This window comes from Pan paniscus, chromosome 3, assembly GCF_029289425.2.
Source record: "Pan paniscus chromosome 3, NHGRI_mPanPan1-v2.0_pri, whole genome shotgun sequence".
Classification (NCBI taxonomy): domain Eukaryota; kingdom Metazoa; phylum Chordata; class Mammalia; order Primates; family Hominidae; genus Pan; species Pan paniscus.
This window is the reverse complement of record NC_073252.2, coordinates 32445284-32455329: the sequence shown is the minus strand read 5'-3', so window position 1 is coordinate 32455329 and position 10046 is coordinate 32445284. Positions and strand designations below refer to the sequence as shown.

Below are 10046 nucleotides of genomic sequence, written 5' to 3'. Positions count from 1 at the left end.
ATTTAGGATATTTCTCATTCAGATTTTTTTTTATTGTTTTTAGTTATGCACAGTGCTCAATTTCTGCAATTAAGGATTACTTCAAATAGGGATTTAGATTTATTGTGAACATTTCATTTCCACAAATATAATAGTTCATGTTTGCCTAAGCATGTTTCATAATTGAGATGAAAAGCTTTTTTAAATCTCATAACTAGAATCAACAAGCAAACATAACTGAAATATAAAACATATGATTTAAAAAGAGAATAAGAAAATGAATTCATCTTTTAAAAGATAGAAAGCGTGCCCTATGTTGTAGTAAGTTATGGTTCCCTAATGGAATAAATAAAAAGCAGTCATTGTCCTAAACATTTTTATAGTTTACTTGGAAAAGAAAGATAGATAAGTAGATCTAGGACATAACATACTAACAGATGGTAGAGAATTAGAATATGTATTGCTGTTCAGAGTATTTTTTGATAAGTTTTAAATATTTGTGTAGTCATTTTACATGATTAGTTTCAATAAGTTTTTGTGTACATATTTGCAATTATTTGTCTATCAAAGGACTGGCAACAAAGAAAAGAATGACACAGCCATGCTGATATGTTTTTTAAATTTGTGGTAGTTAATAATACGTATGTTCTCAGCACTGAAAATAGAGCAGATTGTAGTAGGCTACAAAAATAAGCGCAAGGACTATACAGCAATCTTAGAACATATGTAAAATAAGTCAAGTAGTTCATAGCATGATTGTTGATGCTATGATAGAAATATAAATTTTATTCAGGTAAAGTATCTCATATTTCATTAGTAATCTAAAATATTTGAACAGATTTGTTTTTAGTGTTTTAACTTACCAACCTGACATTGTTACCTATCCCATCTCCTAGACAAGAACAAGCCAAAAATATGAAGTTGGCTTATTTTTGAATAAATAAATACCAAATGTGTTAATCTGGCTCCATAATTCTCTTTTCTAACAAGTTAGTATGATCCACGAAATTACTGTAATGAAGTCGAAAGGTCAGGTTTTTTTGTTCTGTTTTGTTTTGTTTTTTACCATATGCTGAAAGTCCTTTGGGTTGAAGATGGTATGTTTAGCTTTGCTTGAAGGCCACAGTAACTTGTTCATTTAGTGGGCCTTCATATTTGACAATTCAAACAGGGTCCTTCTCAAGTTTTGGTTGCATACATGTGGCTGAAGAAATCCAATTATATCCAGCCACTGGAGTGAGAAAAGCATTAGATCCATGAACCTGAAGAGCAGAGCAAGTTTTTCCCCAACGCTCATATTTATGTTTCTTGCTATAAAAATTAAATCTCTCAAAGATAAAAATTATTATTCCTAGTTATGGACATATTGCTAAAAGCTTCCAGGCAGATGGTGGGGAAAAATGAAGGTGATGAATTACATATTTGGAGGATAACAAATATTACAATTTGTAGTCTAGATTGTCTCATTACACATTCAAATGTCTATTTGGCCTTTGAAAATCTCTGACTGCAAACTTATTGACATAAATACCCTCAATTTATGTAAATACTGGCCTACTAATTTTGCACAGCTTTATTATTGGTCTTGCCTCTATTCTTGAGATTGGTACAGCACAATCTTTCTTAACTACCACCACCCCTCAATCATTTGAAGCCTTTGTATGTATTATCAAGCTCTGTGAAGTTATAAGCAAACCTAAGTTTAATGTTATAAAAAAATCACAAAATTTTTATTTTTAAGAGTACATTATTTGCAATTTTGAGACCGATCGAAAGGTTTTTATAAAACTATTAGTGTTTACATCTTCTAATTTGGAAATAAACAATATATTTTAAATAATTTTATGTAGATTTATTTACTCAAAAGTATTTATTGAGAAAGTGTTATATGACACTGTCTTTACGATTAAAGTTATAAATTGCTAGTGTAATAGGTGTCTCGAGAAACACATTATTATTCTAGAGAAATATATCATCAAAAACTCTCCATGGACCATCTGCTTCAGAATCTTCTGATAGGATAATTTTAAAATATGTTTTCTGAGTCCCAGCTGAGATCAAACAAATGCAATTATCTGTCTATGAATCCTGATAATATGCATTTTAGCAAATACCTGAGGTACTTTATTGAAAAAAGAACAAAAGTTTTGTTTTGGTTCTAAATCTGTGTGGTTTTGGACATTAGAACCTTATTAGCCTAGTTCTATAGTAAAATTTGAGGTGCTGAACCAATAGAAGAAATAGAGTAATGGTGTAATGGCCAGTCCCTGGCCGTGTTTAAAGGTTCATTTATACACTTCTATCTCAGTCTCCACAGACAAAATACCAACCCTAGCACCCTAGCATTTGATCATATTTTCTTCCTGGAGAATTATTTCCAATAGAAGGAATCTAGACTTTACTCAGATTTCTTTTGCGATTATTAATGGATGTACATTTTGCAGATGAGTGAATTGACTCCTAACAATCAAGCCCAGAGTGATCCATTTATAGTTAATTACAAAACCTTAAGTAGAATAATGGTTAATTATTTCATTGTATTTTGTTTGTATACTCTAACAATTAAAAAATTGGCAGCTATTAGATATTTGCTAAAAGTTAATATTAATCCAAACAAGTTAATTAATTAAAATTAGTATTAATCCAAACAAGTTATTTTTCTATAGTTGTAGGAGAAATTGAAAGTTATATGGGTTTTTCTGTTCCTTCAATGAGGTGAAATGACATTTTAAAGGACAGGGATAAAAGTATCCCAATATAATGTTCTTAACATAGAGTTAGGTAAAATGAACGATGTGCACTCTAAATATTCACCAGACAACTAGCATTTTCTAAGCAATTTTCCAGCTTGAAGAAAACTACTTTTCATTAAAATTGTGGCTCATGAGAAAAGTGTACTCAGGGAATAAAGTGTGTGTGCATGTGTGTAGATGTGTGTATGTGTGTGTGTGTGTTTGGAGAGAGAGAAAGAATATGCTTTTTGAAAACTGTAAACAATTTAACACAGCAATGTATTGTGTTAGACATTAAAGGCCAATAAATGCTATTAGAATATGGTGTTTTGAGGCATATTTCTTTAGAGGTAAGGGGTTCAGAAACCAGACAAATACACATTTATGTTTACTGAAAACTAAATTTGTTTTAAAGTCGTTGAGTAATGTAATTAAAGTCATTCAATTCAATCATTTAGAGTCTTCACCGATACACCAAGAAAGATGAGAAGAGGAAAGCAATTCATAAAGATCATCTAAATATCATTTACAGATTGATTGTAATCAATTACCAATGTCTTCAGGGACTTCATGCTCATATACTTGTGGACTCTGCTGGAGTATGGCTGCTAAATGGTACACTAATGCAAATATAGCATTTATGTGCTTTGTAACATAACCCATCAACTGCCAACATCCATAACTCACCTGACAAATACCTAGGTATTTATTAATTTCAGGTTCTTCTTAATTTTTCTGTTCATTATTCTATCGCTATGCCTATGGATGTATTCATACAAGTCATTGTGTAGCAGGCAAAACTGTTAAAGCAATTTCTTTCCAAAATAACTATCTTTTGCAACAATGAATTCAGTCCAAAAAAGAATTTCTTGACAAAGCATTTTCTTCTTCATCTGGAGAAGAGTTAAAGAAAATAAAGAACAGGATCAAAAGAAAATTATATTAATACTGTTTGAATATTTATTGACCTTTATTATTGGTTTGATAGTTGTATATAATTATTTCCTACTTTACAATTTCTATACTTTGAAGCCACACCAATTAAACATTTTACAGGTCCATGCCTTAAAAACATTATTGTGTAGAAAAGTTAATTTCCCAATGAATGCAAAGAAAAGCAAACCTTCTCAGACAGTTTTGCAAACCTAAGGGCTTTATGAGCCCAACATATACAAATAATTATAATAATAATTGCAATGGTAATAAAGGTAGCTGACACTTATTCCGCTGTTTTAGATATATACATTTTATATTTAAAAACTAAATTCCAAGATAGATACTATTATCATACCTTTTACATAACATAAACTAAGGCACAGAGAAGTGAAGGTACTTACGCAAAGTCACACAGCCAGTAATTTCAAGATTTAACACACAGCCAGTAATTTGTAAGATTATAATTCAAAACCAAGCTGTCCGGCTCCTGCATAAGGTTTCAAATGTTGGATCAATTGCAAGTTGTCAGAAAGGAGCTCTGGGAAAAAATGAAATAAAATACAGCAAAATTAAACTTAAAAGTTCTGAGACTTATTTAGTTCTTGGTAAAGAGCAAAAACTTGGAATTTCTTTGAGGTTTAGGGCAAAAATGAGACAGCGATTTATCATGAACAATCAGGATTTATCAGCCGGCAAATTGATTAGGTTCTCTTTTAATTTAAAAAAAAAACCAAAAATGTAAACGTTTGAGTTACTAAAGGGTTTATTACTCAGTAATTAGGCTCTTTGACTTCCTGAGATCAATACCAATATTTAGAACCCTCCATTTGATTGGTACCATGAAATGCTTTTTTGCTTAGAAACAATGATGCAGGAATGGTGGCAGAAAAGCAGTCGTAAAAGAAGAAGTGGGAAAGAAGCAGCCAATGTCATGAGTTTGTTTGGGAAGATAAAATGAAAGAAAGAGTAGTTGAGGAAGTTAAGGATCTGGAAATTTATTTTATTAAAGCTATTCTTGCTTCCATATTTACCCTTTGGAAAGTCTTCATAAAACCCTTTCAGGTAGAGAGAGTACAAACAAGTAGTCCAATATGAAAATTATTCAATGAAAGTTCCATTTTCATGTGACTTCTCTGTATATGCTAAAAGAAGTCGGTAATCCTGGTAGCCAGAAAAGATCATGTGTAATTGCATCTTTCTTGTTATTTTCCCCACATTTACCATGCAAATGTATTTTTAGTTTATAGCTTTCCTAATGTTATGATATAAAAATATTCTACAGCTTCTGCTACCCTTTCTTGCTAGCCAGGCCAAAGTCATCACAGCAGTTAATTTTTTGCAAGTATTTATGTTCATAAGATCACCTTTTCCCATTTTATAAGGCTTTGTAACAAGCTCAATATACAGTAAAAGGATGTATGTACTCTTACATGGGCTTATCAGCTCTGGGGTTAGTCGGCCTCAATTTTTGCCCAGTCTTCACCACTTACTAAGATGTGATACCTTGTCATCCCTCTGTGCCAAGGTTTACTCATTTGAATAATGGAAGCCAAGATTTACTCATTTGAATAATGGGAGCCAAGGTTTACTCATTTGAATAATGGAAACAACCAGAAATATTTGTCTTTTAGGGTTGCTGTGATTATAAAGTAAATTATGTGTAGAGCAATTGGCTTGGTGCCAGGCACATAGTAAGTGGTCAGTAAAAAGTTAAGAAGCATTGTTATAATTTAGCTACATGGTATAGCTGGGCAGTTAATTTTCTTCTTCAATTTATAATATCTTATTAAGGATACCATTTATAGAGTACAAATTAACTTCTAGCCACTTGGCCGAGTTTTACATACACCATTTTATTTTAACATCTTAAAAATATTCTAAGGTATATATTATAATGAATTATTTTTACAAAAGAGGCTAAGAAAAATTAAATCATTTGGCTAAATGTACACGTCTAGAAATATGATTAAAATTCAACCCTGTCTGATTGTCCCCATTTTAAATACTTAAATAATTCTTATTTCTTTTAACAGATCCTCTACAGAAGAATGGCATTAAAAGCAAAACCAATAAAAAGCCATCTATCTTTGCATGGAACAACTCTAGTGCTTTCACCTAGCAGATTTACTGGCCAGATTCCTCCTCAGGACTGAGGCTCTCATTCCTCCACTGACTACAAAATATGACTGCTGATAACTCACAGCTGAATCCCACTTCAATACAGAGGAAAATGCTTTAGTCATGGTTAAGTTCTTCAGTCCTCATTCAAACGCCTGGTCAATGGAGAGATACAAAATCTGGCTCTCCTTATTCCAATTTGGGATATCACTGAAGGACCAGCCCAGGTCCAGTATTATCATGTGATCTGCTGGGTGCTTGTTATAACCAAGTTGCAGCTTAATTTCTTGTTCTTTCCATTTCTGCTTCCCTCAATCTTTACAGTTATGATATCTCCAGCTCTCCCTCACAAACTACCTGCCCTCAAATATATGTCTCAGAATCTGTTTTTTGAAGAGCCCAAGTTCTGATAGGTCTCCTGCTGTTTCTTAGCAGTATATGTTAAAGCCTATAAAAGAAAATATATGTTGCAGAAATTTCCAATACACTAATTCTGTGATGATTTATTGGAAATAAGCTAGTTTTTTTTAAAGATATTTCTACTTCAAGTAAGTTTTAATAATTCTGAATTCAATAATAATTAGATATTATATGATAGGATTTTAAAAAACATTTTTCCTCTGTAAAATCAGTTAATTAATATCTGTTAATAACTTTGGAAAAATGAAAAAAAAAGCTCATCTCTTCCTAAAATTTTTACTATATTTCCATGCTCATTTTATAAGTATGAAAAAATTAGAGCTAAAACACCCTGTTTACAAAATGTACTCTGGCATAACTTTAGTAGATGTAGCATTGGTTGCTGTTGAAATGAAAAAGACCGTATAAAAATTGCAATTTCTCTAATACTTTAGAAAACAGTATTTTATCATCACGATTTAGCCTTTTGAAATAATTTGATACAAACTCTGCATTTTATAGATTTAAAAACTGAAGCTTAGTTCAAACAACAATTTCATGACAGAAAATGTATAAACATATTTATATGAATTTTTAAAAATCAGTGATAAATTCTGCTCTCTTATAAATACTATTTATCATCTGTAGAGAGAAAAATCTAATAGTTTAGGTGATGTAAAAGGGAAACTGTGCCCAAAATATATAAGAAATTTTTATAAATCAAGAAAAAGTTTCCAAAAATAGAATATGAACAGAAGAAAGAATCTAAATGTCCATTAAATAAACTAAAATACTTTAATTCCAGGCCATCTGTGGTGGTTCACACCTGTAGTCCCAGCACTTTGGGAGGCCAAGGTAGGCGGATCACTTGAGGTCAAGAGTTCGCTACCAGCCTGGCCAAAATGGTGAAACCCCGTCTCTACTAAAAATACAAAAATTAGTTGGGCATCATGTCACTTACCTGTAACCCCAGCTACTCAGGAGGCTGAGATGACAGGGTCGCTTGAACCCAGGAGGTGGAGGTTGCAGTAAGCCAAGATCGTACCACTACACTCCAGCCTGGATGACAGAGTGAAAAAAAAAATTAATTCCTTTTGATAATCAGAGAAAATATATTAAAATAATTATATGGTGGTATCACATTAGCATATATTAAAATTAAATTCAATTGAAGTAAAAAATATCAGAACATGCTACCTTAAAATATGTCACCTTAATATATAAATTATTTTGAGCTGAAGGTAACTGAGAATCAAAAGATAGAGAAAAAAACCTCTGGGACCTTCCTTGTCTTACTAAAAGTAGAAACTTCTAGGAAATGAGGACTGCCACAAATCCTGTCTACAAGGAGGTGCGTGACCATGAGAAGACAGGAAGCTAGTACTGGAATTAGTCTGCACAAAGAAAGTTTATTAAAATAATCCTTATCTTTAATTGGTTTCCACATATATTGACCTTCTCACAATTTACTAACCTCAGAAGTTCAAACTTCCCTTTCTTTTGTCTAGTAAATTCTCCACAGTTTATCACTTTTTGTTAAAATGGTATATATGTTTCTGAGTCAAATACTTCTGTAGGTTTTTTCTTCTTTTGGTGATACTCTCATATACATAAAAATATTAATAAAATACATAAGACCTTTTTTTTTTTTTTTGAGATGGAGTCTTGCTCTGTCACCCAGCTGGGGTGTAGTGGCATGATCTCGGCTCACTGCAACATCCACCTGCTGGGTTCAAGCGATTCTCCTGCCTCAGCCTCCAAAGTAGCTGGGACTACAGGCATGCACCACCACAGCCAGCTGGTTTTTGTATTTTTAGTTGAGACTGGGTTTCACCATGTTGGCCAGGATGGCCTTGATCTCTTGATCTCATGATCTACCCACCTCAGCCTCCCAAAGTGCTGGGATCACAGGTGTGAGCCACATAAGACTTTTATGCTATTAATTTACCTTTTATTAATTTATCGGTACAAGCCCGGCAACTGAACCTCAGAATGTAGTAAAAAAGACATTTTTTTTTTCTCCTCTGCACTCCTATTGTGTCTGACAAGGTTCTAAGAGCTTTATCCTCATTGTTTCTTTTTCTGAAAATGTACAGCAAACTAAGGAATGAGTATCTTCTTCATAAACATGAGCAATCTAAAACTCAGGGCAGTCAAGAAATGTAAAAGAAAAACAAAGGTAAAATTTAAAACAAGATTCAATATTATTGAACTTCAAAGTCTATAAATCTTCATTAGGACATATACACAGCTGGCTTTTGAAAATCACAAATTTGGATTGCATGAGTCCATTTATATGTTTTTTTAAAAATAAATATTTTGAAAATTGTTTTAGAGTTTTGCAACAATTTAAAAAACTCACAAACCATGTAGTGTAAAAATACTGAAAAAAATCAGAAAAAGGTATGACGGGAATGTATAAAATATACGTAGATACTACTGTTTTTGTATCATTACCATAAAATATACACACACACATTTAAAAAAGTTAAAATTTATCAAACTTATACACACAAATACTTACAAACTGTCTATCAGGCCATTCACATTTGAAAGAAATGTAAGCAAATGTAAAGATGCAGTATTACATCATAACTGCATCAGATTCACTGTAGTACATACTGTACTGCTCTAATAACTTTGTAGCCACTTCCTGTTGCTATTACAATGAGCTCAAATGTTGAGAGTATCTGCTTAAAACATCTTGTGATACTCATCATCTCTGCATGACCATTTTGTCTCTCCAGTAATTTGCCTGCCATAGTAAAAAGTGATTTCTCATGGTTATTGTGTATTTTTAGCCATGTTTAGAGTAATATTATCAACCTTGAATAACATCATGAGACCCATACAAAGTGTTGCTAGTAATGTAGAAGCGAAGTCATGACATAACAAGCAAAAGTTGAATTGCTTGAGATGTATTGCAGATTGATATCTGCAGCTGGGATAGCACACCATTTCAAGATAAATGAATCCAGCATAGGGAGTATTGTAAAAAGAAAAAAAAGAAAAGAAAAGAAAATTTCTGAAGGCATCACTGCAGCTATATACCCCAGGCACAAAAACCTTGCACTTTTAATAAAATACCTTTTTATCTCATATTGGAAATGCAGCTTTTACATGGGGGCAATATTGCTACAAGAAAGACATACCTATAGACTCTAATATGAGTTTTTAAAAATTTGAAGTCATTATATTAAAACAAAAGGAAAATGAGAATCTAAAGGTGAAGAATTTAGTCAGCAAAGGATAGTTTAATACTTTTACAAAGGTGTTTGGTTTTTAAAAAATGTCAAGGTAACAGAAGAAGCAGCTTCTGCTGACCAAAAAAGCAACGGATGGATTTCCAGATGCCGTTAAGAAAATCATTGAAGAGAAAATATTTGCTTGAACAGGTTTTTAATGAAGTAAGTGCTCTATTCTATAAAAAAAAAAAATGCCACAAAGATCATTTATTTGTAAGGAAGAGAAGTGAGCACCAGGATTTAAAGCAGAAAGGAATAGGCTAAGTCTACTGTTTTGTGCAAATGTTGGTGAGTTTATGATTAGGGCAGCTCTTATTTGTAGAGCTGCTAACCCCCAAGCCTTGAAGGAAAATGATAAATGCCAATTGCTAATCTTTTGTTTGTACATGTTTCTCAGACAATGAGAATACATTTTCCAGATTGGCTCCACTGATGCTTTCTTACTGAATTCAGAACCTACCTTGTCAGCAAAGAACTGCCTTTTAAAATTGCTTCTAATATTGGACAATGACCCTGGTCACTCACAACTTCATGAGTTCAAAACTGAAGGCATCAAAGTGATCTTGCCACGAAAGACAATGTCTATAATTCAGCCTCTAAATCGGGGTGTCATAAAGACCTTTAAGGATTACTCTAT

At 32.5% G+C, this 10046-nt stretch overlaps 1 long non-coding RNA gene across 1 annotated transcript in view; it reads right to left on the bottom strand.

Annotated features, from left to right (window-relative positions):
* Positions 1-3084: 3084 nt before the first annotated feature.
* The window catches only part of LOC103783027 (uncharacterized), a 224557-nt gene continuing 217595 nt past the window's right edge, over positions 3085-10046 (bottom strand). The window contains exons 5-7 of the long non-coding RNA XR_608526.5: positions 7126-7223; positions 4049-4185; positions 3085-3604 (exon numbers count right to left, since the gene is read on the bottom strand). This is a non-coding gene — a long non-coding RNA (uncharacterized LOC103783027). The remainder of the gene's footprint in view (positions 3605-4048; positions 4186-7125; positions 7224-10046) is intronic.